General features: G+C 36.4%; 1 long non-coding RNA gene across 1 annotated transcript; it reads left to right on the top strand.

The window, feature by feature from the left end:
- The first annotated feature begins 435 nt into the window (after window positions 1–435).
- On the top strand, window positions 436–5,479 carry LOC116273391. Its single transcript, XR_004181737.1, has 2 exons — window positions 436–1,600; window positions 5,033–5,479. It is a non-coding gene; the product is annotated as an uncharacterized LOC116273391 (long non-coding RNA).
- The last annotated feature ends 8,011 nt before the right edge of the window (window positions 5,480–13,490 follow it).

The raw sequence follows: 13,490 nt of genomic DNA, 5'->3' as shown, positions 1-13,490 counted from the left end.
GGAGGTAGGGAGGGGAGCTGGGGATGGTTAATGGGCTTGAAAAATAATTAGAAGGAATTAATGAGATCTACTATTTGATAGCACACCAGAGTGACTATAGTTAATAATAATTTAATTGTACATTTATAAACAACTTGAAGAGCATAATTGGATGGATTGTAATACAAAGGATAAATGTTTGATGGGATGAATACCCGATAGTCCATGATGTGATTATTTCACATCGCATGCCTGTATCAGAACATTTCAGGTACACCTACCGTGTACCCACAAAAATTAAAAACGAAAATTTGTTCTAACTCTATTATGTTATTGTTGTCAAATCCTGCAAGTATATTTTGTATCCAATTTAATAATCTCTTCTTGACTATTATTATTTTATACATATTTCACTTATTTACTAACAAATATATAAAGTATGAGAAGTAGGTATTAAACAAAATGTATTTGTTTTATTAAAATAAAAGCTAGCTTCATTTTGCAGAAAAAGAGGTGTGCTATGTTATTAGGAACAGGGAAAATTGTGAACATGTTTATATTGTTAGTATTGCCTCGTGTTTAAATAATCATTTTTCAACAAAATGTACAATGGACGACTGCATTTTAAAACAATTCCAAAAGCAAACTTAAAATTTACCAAGAGAATTCTTATTATATAATTTTTTTAAAAAAAGCTGAACGCAAAAATAAATCTGGCACCCTACCAACAAGAAACACAGCCAATCTTTCTCCAATAACAGTACCAATTGATTCTAGAACTGCGGAAGGGAGTATACAAGATAGGCCTGGACATTTTGTCTCAGAAAGGAAGAAAGAGCTCAACACACACACATGCACATCCACACGCACACACACTTTGATGGGGGTATGTTAAAGGAGCACACCAGCCCCCTGAAATGAGCTCATAATGGTCAAACCAAGAAATATTTGAGCGAAAAAAAAATCAATACAATAGTATTAAATTATAGCCCAAAGTATAAAATAAATATCCACGAGCACATACAGATAGATAGATAGATAGATAGATAGATAGATAGATAGATAGATAGATAGATAGACAGACAGGACAAATCTCCCAATATAGAAATATTCCAAGTGATTTACGTAGACATTCTGAATTCTGCCCTCACAATGGAAAACTATAACTCTGCATTCTCTGCAGGTGTGGACTGTGTGCGTAGGCACTTCTTATAAAGCCTACAATCTGGATAGGGGAATAAAGAGTACCTTTCCTGTGGAGAAACCTGACAAACACTACCTCAGTTAAGTGACCTTGGTCAACACCACTGGCTACACATCATGTTGATAGTGTGCTCTCTTAAGAGGATAAGATGGAATAGGCCCTTTTCTCTGAGACTTCCTCCCAATACCCTATAATACCAATCTTCTTAAAACAAAAACAATAGACAAGTTTTAACAGAACACCTTATAAAGTATCTCACCAAGACTCCTGAAAAATGTGAAAACAAAAAGAATTTGAGAAACTGACACAGTCAAGAGGAGCCTGGGAAGATACGTAACAAATTATAATGTGGTAACCTAGATGGGATCCTGGCACAGAAAAAGGACATCCTTTAAAACCTAAGGACGTTTCTACAAGGTATAGGCTTTAGTTAATTAGTTAACTAAATGTAACAATAATGTACCATCATTTGTTCATTAATTAAAACAAATATGCCATAGAAATGTAAGATGTTAATAACAGAGAAAACTGAGTGTAGGATGTAGGGGAACTCTGTACTATCTATAATTTTTTTTCTGCAAATCTAAAACAGTTCTAAAATTCTGTGTATTAAAAATTTAATCTGTTCTATGATTTCAGTTTGAGAGAAAAATATGGTTATGTATATCACCCTGGTGAACTTTGGATGCTGGGATTTCAATTTATAAATTTCTTCTGTATATCTTTCCTATAGTTTACCTTTTTTATGGTTTTCAAATTTCTCTTACAATGAGATATATTAACTTCATTATTATATAAAGCAGTAGAAAATGCCAATTATTTGTTCTAAATTTTAATAATAATGTATTTACAATGCAGTATTTTACTGTATTATAAAATATGTTTCAACCAAGATATATTTTGTTTATGCCACTTTTGTTTATGTTTTAAACCATAAGTTCATCATTATTATCTTAAGCATTTTATTGGCTCTAGGAATTCTTATTTTCAATGTTATCTCAAATGCAGAAGTATGGTATTCATCTAAGGTAAGCCTGGCATGAGCATCTATGGTAGGATCTCTTTAATGACCTCAGTGTTATACTTGACACCTGCCCAATTCTGTCCCCCTAACTTCTAATTGCACATGAAGTGGTTTATCATGAATGAAACATCCTTAAATTTAAATTTAATGGGGATGTAAAATCTGATAAAAGCTAAATGTTGGGACACACAGAGGATAGTTTATGAACAACTATTTAAGTACTGTGGAAAAACACTGTTATTATAGTTAAGAGTATTTGATGTTCTTAAGATCTTGCATGTATTTCTAGTAAAAATTTGTTTTCATTTTTTGTCATACTTATTAATCTGAATGGCTTAGTGCTTGGTACACTAAAGTTGAGTTAAATCATTTTTGGAATAAACTGATAGACATAAAAACATAATCATGGCTCATATATTAATTATATGTAAGACTTTTATGCCATAGAGTAATCAGTAGAAAACTTTTGTCTTATTAGTTAGTGTAAATACTGAATTTTAAGCAAAATTAAATGTTGATCCTCAAAACATAACTTATAACAATTATAATTCTTCATGAAGAGACTGCCAATCAGCTTGTACTGAAGTTTTTGTATATTTTATATATTCCTTAGGCATAAAATCCATTTTTCTTATTTCACGTAAATGTGCTTTGGTTTTTTTTTTTCTGTATATCTAATTTAAAGGAAATAAGTAACACATTGAGTACCAACTTACATCGTCCGTTGAAAATGAGACTTTGCTTCTTGATAATTGTACTTATCTCAGAGTTTATTCTGAGGCTATCTGGTGAACTCTGGTGAGAAAAAAATAAATAGAAGCACAACATAAATGAGTATTTTAGGGTATCAATACTATTAATCTACATATTTCATAAGATACCATCAGATCTTATACCTTCACATGTCAGTTATCCAAAATTGATTATTCTGAATCTCCTTTTGTTGCTTTTGTTAGTCACATTTAATTAACATTAACTTTCATTATGTTTACTTATTTTTTCTTTTTATAGTTATAAGCGAGGTTCTTGAAATTGAGATATATCATACTCTCATGGTGATATTTTTATATTTCATATGCAATTTTCAGCTGGGCACTGAATGCTGTTTTTGGTTGGTTTCTCAGTAAAGTAAAAGATCATGGTCACAGTTATTTACTTCCTTTTCAGCAGTGTTTCAAATGTTCTTCTATTAGTAAATTTGGTATAAGAGAAAAAGTTCCACATAATAATGAAATAATTATATTGTAAATTCAATTTATCAAGGTTCAATATCCATATAATAAGTTTATTTTCTTAGTATAGGGCATATTTTGAAGCAATATTATTATAGCATTTATAAATGTTATCTGGACCATAAAGATCATTTTCCACATAATGTATTATAATTTAAAGCAGTAAGTTTACCAATTTTTAATCCGATCATCTTTAAAATGATATTAAAATACAACAGTTAACATTGCACTTGTACCCCTTAAATTTACACAACTAAAACATAGGACAGTGGTTAATTTGTTTGTGTGGCTGTTTTTTTTTTTTTTTTGAGACGAAGCTTGCTCTGTCACCCAGGCTGGAGTGCAGTGATGTGATCTTGGATCTTGGCTTGCTGCACCCTCTGCCTCCCAAGTAGCTGGGATTACAGGCACCTGCCACTATGCACTGCTAATCTTTTGGTGTGTGTGTATTTGTAGTAGAGATGGGGTTTCACGATGTTGACCAGGCTGGTTTTGAACTCCTGACCTCAAGTGATCTGCCTCCCTCGCCCTCCCAAAGTGCTAGAATTACAGGCGTAAGCCACCATGCCTGGCGGTGATTAGATACCTTTAATGCCTAAAGTTAAGTGAAACAGATGCATAGAAGCAATGAAAAATGAGCAACCTTCAAATATGGAATCTAATGATAAGAAATAATAGTTATTTAAATAACTACAAGGGTAATAGAAGACATGATGGTTATTTTGATTTTTTTTATTTGCAAGTGCCAGGATCTATAGGATTCTGGATGATGTGATCCAGACAAGTATTTTCCTCTCTTATTTCCTCCCTTAAATGTGACACTGATTACATAATGGATGTATTATATGACCTCCAATATCATACATTTAGGTTTTTCTTCCCTCTCCTGTGAAAAAAACACTTTATTAGTAGGGTTATGTAAGGAGAGCTCCTCCGATATTTAAACACCTAAAACATGAGTCAACTGAAGGTTACTTTCAGAAACAGACCCAAACAGACAGGTGGTTTCTGTCTAAGTAAGCTTTAACCACTTAGAAACCAGGAGTGTGAAAAGGGGTCTTTCTGCAGGCTTTTTGTTGGATGCATTTTAGATCCTCGAGTTTTAAAGTCCAAGGGTTATTTCCTGAATTCTTGCTCTATTCATTTCTTAGTGTTTGAATTGCAGCATTCATTTCTTAGTGTTTATTTTACATTCAGATGACAGTCACATTTGCGAGAATTAAGACACTTCTATGACTTTAATTCAATTACAGCATGTAGATACATAGTATGATCTTGTATATTGTGAAGAAACATATTTTTCCATCCTTGTTCTACTTTCATAGCCTTGTTGCTTTCTGATTGAAAAGTCAAATTTTAACATGTTTAAAATGTGTTTCTAGGATGTGTTAGTCAGATGATGGCATGGTGATTAACTGAGAGATGTCCATGACATAACAAGTTCTTCCAATCCTCAGTTGTTATTCTTTTAGTAATTAATGAGCATACAAAGAGAGGACTTGCTAATGTAAAGCTTGGATCATAAAGGTGACATTTTGTTAAGTTTAAAGTAAAATATATAATCCTCTGAAGGAGCACTTCTGGTTTTCCCAGCTCTGGCCAGGACAGCCTATCTGTGCAGGAAGCATCCCTGGCACCCAGTGGGGACTGAGGACCAAGGAGGAGCTGCTACCCCATACACGGTTTGTACTTCTGCTCTGTGAAGAGAGACAACCGTGCTCTGTCACCTTCACTGAATTACGAGGTGTGTCCTGATGCTGTGCATGACATCCTGGGTTTGCAGAACTGTTCACTCGCTCTCTCCCTGGATTTAAAATGAGTTTAAATTATAAAACCTTCATTTTATTGGCAATTTCATAAAATTCTGGGGAAAGAACTGGTTTTACAACATTCTATTAAGCCTAAAGTAGTGGCAAATTTCATGATTAGATTGCACAACACTGGATAGCTTGAACATTTCAAAATTGCCAGTTTGTTACTAGTGTGTATTTGATGTATACTGTAAAATACAAAATACACTTTATGTTTTCCATCATGCAACAGTGAAACACTAGAGATTCATTCAATCATACAACAGGTATTTATTGAATGTCAGTGATATGTCAGGCAACTTGGATTGCTAAGATAAATAAGATGTTTAAGTAGTGTCATTGAGTGTTATAGATATGATGACAGAAGTACATGCTGTATATATTAATGCTTCTAAAGCAAAGTATGGGCAGGCAGATTACTTTATAAAAAGAATAAAAGTCATCCCGATTACTTTTTTTTACTTCTTTCAAGTGCTCTATTTGCACTTGAAATTATCTTTCACATATAAAATCCTAAAGCAACCGGAAAGAATCCGTTAGAATAAAGAGCTGGTAAGTTTAGCAAGGGTTTGGTATACTCAGTCAATATACAAAAATCAATCTGCCTTTATGCACTAACAATGAAACAATCCAAAACTTAAATGAAAACAATTCCATTTACAACAATAGCATCAAAAATGAAATGCTTAAGAATACATTTAGCAAAAGAAGTGCAAGACTTCTACACTGAAAACTAAAAAACATCGTTATATGTGAAGGAGAGGGGAGAAGGGAGGCTAGAGGATAACTTAAGAATTAAGGGCATCTTTAGTTTGGGTTGACAATGTTGAGGATGTTTATGACTGAAAGGGAGTTATTCATTCTTCAGTGATTTCAGGTGTAATTTCTTAATTTGAAATATGGAAACAATGTTTCTGCATGATATAAACATACAAATGAATTAAAGTGAAAATTCTAAGATTCCCATTATTGCTATACTATGTTTATGAAACTATTTTAAGATTTTATCAAGTTCCCAAAGTACTCGAAAAAGAAAAAAAAATCATGGTGGGTATTGTATAGCTTAAATATTACAGTTTGCCCAGACTTGATAAAAGTCACTTAAAAAAAAAACAGAAAAAATTAAATTTTTTTAGGTTTGATTTTGTTGTTTTTGTTTCAAAATCTCAGTTCTCAATCAGCTTTCTGATTGCTAGCTGATAAGGGTAATTAAAAATAGATCCATATAGCACATTAGAGCATTAATGTTTATGAAAGGATTCCAAATAAACTGTTCAAATACAGGGGTTATCTTAGTCTAGAGAGATGTTAATATTTTATAATATCAAGCTCCATGGTACATGTAATTCACTTTATAAGCTAAAAGTTTTAACACTTTATATGTTTTATAAATGAGTTTCCCCAAGCCCAGATCACTTACAATAATAATACCTAAATACACACACATATATGTGTATATATACACACATACACACACACATACATAATAAAAGGCTATCGGATTTTCCCTAGGATTAATACTTTCTAAAGAGCCAGATTTCTCAAAAGGCACAAGAATTTACTACTTTAAGCTCAGAAACCTAAAAACAAAATTAGCAAACAAATCACCATACTTTATCTTGCGGTAAATTTTTCAAAAACATATTTCATATTATTCTGACTTCTTAAACCAAAGAAAGGTTTAAAATATTTTGTCATTATAAAAATGTGAATTATTATGTTTTGATTTTAAACATTGAAAAACTTCAAATATTACTAGAATTAAGTGACAAAAAGTCCACATAGGACCAGACCAAGCTCTTGTAGCACTTTTTAAATAAAGTATGTGATTTTGATTTTTCGTATTGTTTTCATACTTTCTTATTTCTCAGTCTATTTCTAAGAGGCAAGCTGGCTGTAAGGGTGAGGGGCAAGTGTATGCACTGTATTGCTAGCAGGCGTTGCAAAAGTGTGGCATAATTTCTGGACAATGAGAGTGTCTTGCCTTTGCGATGTGCTGCGTAAGTAGAGCGGATGCCTAGGATGGCCCTTCCCATGACCTGGGCATCAGAACTGCTTCAGAGTCCAAGGAGAGGCCCTAGGTCACCAGCTATTGTGTGTGGAGGATCATCCTCAAAAATATTTTTTTCTCTCTTTTAAATAAAATTGATATTTTAAAATTGTTACTCTATAGGGAGACACAACTATATCAAATAGTTATCATCCGATTATTGACTCTGTGAGCATTGAATGAGTATAAAAACACTTCAGAATAAAAGCAAATATAAAACAGCCTGGGGAATACCTTAAACTTGGAATGAAAACCCAGCAGCTATTTGGAGGCTTATCAGTATGGAAGAGAGCTTAAAATAAAATTGTTCTCAACAAATAGCACAGAGCTTTAGATGCAATTGACTCTTAAAAGTATTTGAATGAACTTGGAGATCATATCCTATATCAAGGAGCAACTCTAAGATAATCAACAGAAGTTTTAAAAGATGGAAATTTTGGTTCAATAAAATAAGAACATTCTAATGATGAAAGTTGTCATTGTAATAGACCCCTCGGGAGCTGGGCACTGTTCTCATGGTCTTGCAGCATTAATTTGATCTCAAACCCCATGGGCAAGACCTCAGTAAATGTCTATATCAAAGGGGTAGCTAGAGGAAGAAGAAGGGGAAATAGGGTAGGGAAAGAACGTGCAGAGGAACAGGAGAAATACCTGCAGGCATGGCGAAACTGAGTCACAGAAAGGTTAAAGCAATCACATGGGTGGAAAGTCATAGGGCCAGGGTTTGAACCTAAGAAGGCTAAATCCAAAGCCCACAATCTCAACCTCTAAGCTATGATGCCACTCAACTATGAGTTTATACTGAATGTTCTAAAACAAACTCTCACATTGTAAACCCAGGTATGGGAAATATTTACCAAAACTGGCCCAATTTTCAAAAATAAACAAGTTTTTTTTTCCTGCAGTTTACGGTTCACAGGACGTGGCCTCCTTTTTGCACAGCCCAGGAGGTGCGCTGGGGTTAGGATCAGCATGCCCCAGGCAGTTCCCTGTGATCACGGTGCTGCCTTGCCTTCTGACAGCCTCCTTCTGGCTCTGCTTTGGGTTTGTAATTAGGAGGGGCCACATGAAAAATAAAGCCTAGAGCTGTTATGGCCATGGGTGGTGACTGGTAATGAGACCTAGAAAACCCTCTAGCAAGACTGCCTTCCATACAGTGGGAAATAATGTTTTTATATAAAGCACTTAGCCTAAAGTGTCTGTGTGTGTGTGTTTCACATCCATTTGTTCATGCAAACATTATTTCTTTGCTTTCAAAATAAGGACATTTGCATATGTGACCCCCTTTTCTTGGAAGGCTCTTCTTCAACATTTCTCCTTTCCTTTGGTTTTCTTCTTAAGGGGCACCTAGAGTGAGAGGCCTTCCCTCTCTGTCATTCTCTTACACTTTTACTTGTTTCTTTATTGAGTTGATTTTTTTTCAGGCTTCTGTTTGCTTGTTTTCATCTCTCTCCCCATAAGAATGGAAGTTCTAGGAGGCCAGAGTTCACTCTGTCTTGTTTCCATTGTATCCCCAGCACCTGACGCACAGTCTGGTACACTGTACACCAGGGGTCCCCAGCCCTCAGGCAGTGGACGGGTGCCAGTCTGCAGCCTTGTTAAGAAAGGAGCCACACAGCAGGAGGTACTGCCTGAGCTCCACCTCCTGTCAGATCAGCGGGGGCATTAGATTCTCCTAGGAGTGCAAACCCTGTTGTGAACTGTGCATGTGAGGGATGTAGGCTGAGCACTCCTTATGAGAATCGAACTAATGCCTGATGATCTGAGGTGGAACAGTTTCATCCCAGAACCAACTGCTGCCACATTGGTCAAAAAACTCTTCCATTCAACTAGTCCTTGGAGCCAAAAAGGTTGGGGACTGGGGACTGCTGCTGCAGAGGATAAATACATGCTTGTAAATGGATTTTAAAAGTTTGTTGAATACTACTACACATCATTTGGCAAAGAAAGAAATTAAAAGGATGGCTCTTTTTCTATGAAAACTTACAGTGTAATTCTAAGTGAAGTTACAATGCCATATGACAGTGATATGTGATATGTGCCGGGAACAAAATGGACAATGTTTGACAAACATTGTTTGTCTGGGGGAGTCAGAGAAAAATAACTTGAGTGATGCCCCACTTCAGGAGGATGCTTCTTTGAGTAATATCTGAGGCATTTTCCGTGGCCAAAATGTAGAGCATTGAGGGAGAGAAATCATTTCTACCTGTCCGGCAGACACAAGTGGTTTTGTCTCACCGCATACCCATGCATCCATGGATCTATTAACAGCTTCTGAGGTGTAGCCAGAGATATAATAACATATGGCAGTGGCTCTATGTATTCATTTACATTCATCAGATTTGCAGAAAGAAAAACTGAGAATTCTCTGCAATCAATATAAAGCCCAGTGCCGAAGACCTGATCATGTTAATGCACATAACTTTGGAAAGTACAGGAGGTGTGATAGACTCCTCTAAGAGTTTTAGTAAGTCCCAAATAGGATAAGGCAAGAATGAGTAACTCATTTCATACTTTTAGTAGGTTACAGCATGCAGATAGTGATACATTTAACTAAGTAACTATATATAGTTTATACTATGGGCTTAATCATTTTAGAAGAGTCTTATTTTAAAATTACCAGCAATTTGAGCTATGAAGTGCAGGTTGGTTGGTGCAGTTGGATGAGCTGCTCCCTGCAATTGGGCTTGGAAAGGCCAGCGCCTACCTGGTGGGAAGTGATATTTTTCCTGACTATTTGGGACAGTCAGGGTGGGGGGCAGTTGGGCTGGAGAAGGCTGTCTGCCTTCAATGTCTGTGAAATTGCTTCTAAGGAGAGTGAGAATCCTTTGGCATGTAGCAAAATCTTTACATTGCAAAGAACATAGAGTCACTGGAAATTTAAAAGCCACTTCTAGAACACTAGAAATGAGCAAAAGAGAACTGCTGCGTTGCAGATTTTTGTTTTTAAGTTGAGGATATCTGGAAATTGTCAAGGTAAGCTAACCACTCTCGGGCCTTCTGACCTTCATCTTCCCACGGCAGCCAATCAGACCTCAGAGTGCCCTGTGAGTTTCTGTAAGCTGCTTAGAAACCACCTAGGAGCTGCCCACTTCCTCATCCAAATAAGCCTGCTTGCTCTTTTCATCTTCCTAGATACTTAGCCTATTTTGCTTAATAAACAAATAGAGAATACGATGATACCATGATTCTGATTCCACAAGCCACATGTAAAACCTACTAATCTCAAATTGTATACTTGTTAACAGTATGCATGCCCCAGCATTGTGCTAAGGTGTATTTACAAATTTGCTGATCTGGAGGGTATTAAATACACTGAAGTAGGATCTAAGTGCTAATAATCTAATTCAGGAGAAGATTTATACAGCGCCAAAGAAACAACTGGAGCCTGGTGCTGGGTAGCTCCTATGTCACTGTCTAAGATGCAAACAGCAGCTGGGCATAAGGAGGGGCTCCGGCTGGAGAGGCCGCTGCTCATAAGCTTCCTCCCGGAGCTCTGTCCAGGCACCAACCACCAGCGAGATGTGGATCATCCTCCCCTGCGTGCGCTGGCCCCACCCTATATTTCCTTCTTTATTCTCTTTACTCCCTACGTTTATTCCGTGATAAACGGAGACGATTTATTGTTCAATACATTTGCTTGTGTGATCCTATTGCAAAACTTCTGCCATTGCATGTTTGTTGTGTTTTATGTATGACATTCCATGCCTTCAAGTACTCTATGATACAAACAGAAAGAATACATTCAATTTTTAAGAATAGAAATCAGGCTAGGATGGTTCCTCCGGGTTCTGCCCAGTCCACACAGCTGGTAAGTAACCAAGATGGGTGAGGACCCAGAGCTTCTCATGTCTGTCCCAGTCATGCACATGGACCTGCCTCCTACCCTCAACTTGAGTAATTATCTATTTTCTTTAAGGCATAAATCAAATCCCAGCTCCTCTATGAAGACTTTTCTATGGCTTCTGATGGTGGTTATAAACTCCAATTTGTATCTGCACGCTAAGCCTTTCTTGCTAAGAGGTCTTGGACAGGTCACTTTTCTGATCTGAGATGTAGTTTGTCATCTGCTAAATAGAGTAAATAAGCTGGATCAACACAATCTTAGTATTGAATGGACACCTTGTTATCACAGGCAGATAGTCATAAAACGATGGTCATAAAATCCATGTCCCAACTTGCATTTCCAAAATAGTCATATTAAAGTTTCCAAGATCCAAGTCACAGAAATGGAATTTATTTTATTTATTTTTTATTTTATTGTTATTATTATTATTATTATTTTGAGATGGAGTCTTGCTCTGTCACCCAGGCTGGAGTGCAGTGGTGTGATCTCGGCTCACTGCAAGCTCCGCCTCCCAGGTTCACACCATTCTCTTGCCTCAGCCTCCGGAGTAGCTGGGACTACAGGCACCCTCCACCAGGCCCGGCTAATTTTTTGTATTTTTAGTAGAGACGGGGTTTCACCGTGTTAGCCAGGATGGTCTCGATTTCCTGGGCTCGTGATCTGCCCACCTCGGCCTCCTAAAGTGCTGGGATTACAGGCGTGAGCCACTGCGCCCCGCCTATTTTTTTAAGTATTTAAAAAAAAAAAAAAAAAAGTTGGAAATAATATGAAAGTTGGTAGCACAGTTAACCCTTGAACTACACAGATTTGAATGGCTAGGCTTTCAGCATTAAAAATAAAAAAAAGTTGGAAATAATGTGAAAGTTGGTAGCACAGTTAACCCTTGAACTACACAGGTTTGAATGGCTAGGGTCCACTTAGATGCGGCTGAAACGAACACACAGTATTAGTCGGATGTGAAACCTTGGATATGGAGGGAAGAACTATCTCATCTGCTGGTTCGGGAGGGCCGACTGCGGAACCCGAATATGTACAGAGTTTGGTAACTGTGAAGATCCTGGAACCAATCCCTTGCAGATACCGAAGGATGACTGTAAGTAATTTGTACAAAGTTTCGAAAATGAGATTTATCCTTTTTTGTTTTTTGCCCATGGTCACAAACTTTGGTGGGCCTCCATTGATAACAAAATAAACTGTTAATATTTTATGAATACTTTTAAGATCTTTTGTTATTTGAACCCAAAAACTATTTTTCTCATTTTTCCTCATTCTGTCTCCACTACATATAATAAATCTTTCACACGACAGTAATCACTCCTACCAAACACTCACACTTTCTCCCATCTCTGCCTTTTAATACTGTATTATCACCCTTGGAATATTTGTGTATCAGTCCATTGACATCCAATCATATATTTCAAAGTTTTGCCCAATTTTTAACCCTAGACCATTCTTTTAGCAAAATTAACTTCAGTCCTTCTGTGCTCTAAAAGTGCCTGTCTTCCACCTTGATTAGATCTCCTCTCAATTTAAATAATGGGAGCCTGTGTAAACCAGCAAAATCAAAAACGGAGACTTCATTGTAAAAGCACTGGTGTCTTAGTCAATGCAGCCAGATGGTAGGTAAGGGCTAGAAGAAGGAAGCCACAGGAGTCAAGGCCTCCCGGTGTGCTTTCCCGTCTCTCCTGCCTACTTCCTGTGTCTGTTTGCAGTGTCCACCATACCATGGACACGCAGCAGCTGGCCATGCTGGCACTCCTGTTGTCACATTCAAGTAACCCACTCAAACTTGAGTCTGGAATCTCTTAGTTATAACTTCAAATTCCCAGGGAGAGACCTTTCCTTTGCACAATGGGGTCAAATCTAGTCAGATATTATATAAATTTCCTATGGACTGAAAGAGGGACAGTTATTGTTGGTAAGGACTGACAAGCTATCCAAAAATTTTCCAGTGGAAATCTCCAAAGGAAATATCATTTGCTTTTCTTCATTCAAAGAGAATATCACATGCTATATTCTTTGCAACAGTGATATTCTTCTATTTAGAATAATATTTTCTAGTTTCTGGAATGCCAGTACTGAAAAGCAGAATGCTGAGAGAGGTTAACTATAAAATAACTTTAAAAAAAGACCTTTTAGTGCTTTTCATTGCTGCCGTTATCATTGTTATCTTTATCATTGTCATTATCACCATCCCTAATAGTCATGGATACTTTGCTTTGACCTGGTTTCAGACACACAGCCTCTTGTGCCATACGAATAAGAAGAGTACATTTAATAAATGTACAAAGTTTCTGTTAGCCCCAGTAACTAAATAAGAATGAGTAAAGATATATTTTTGAT

The sequence above is a fragment of the Papio anubis genome, unplaced genomic scaffold, assembly GCF_008728515.1.
Source record: "Papio anubis isolate 15944 unplaced genomic scaffold, Panubis1.0 scaffold630, whole genome shotgun sequence".
Classification (NCBI taxonomy): Eukaryota; Metazoa; Chordata; class Mammalia; order Primates; family Cercopithecidae; genus Papio; species Papio anubis.
Note: the sequence above shows the minus strand (reverse complement) of the source record. Positions and strands in the feature narration are given on the sequence as shown.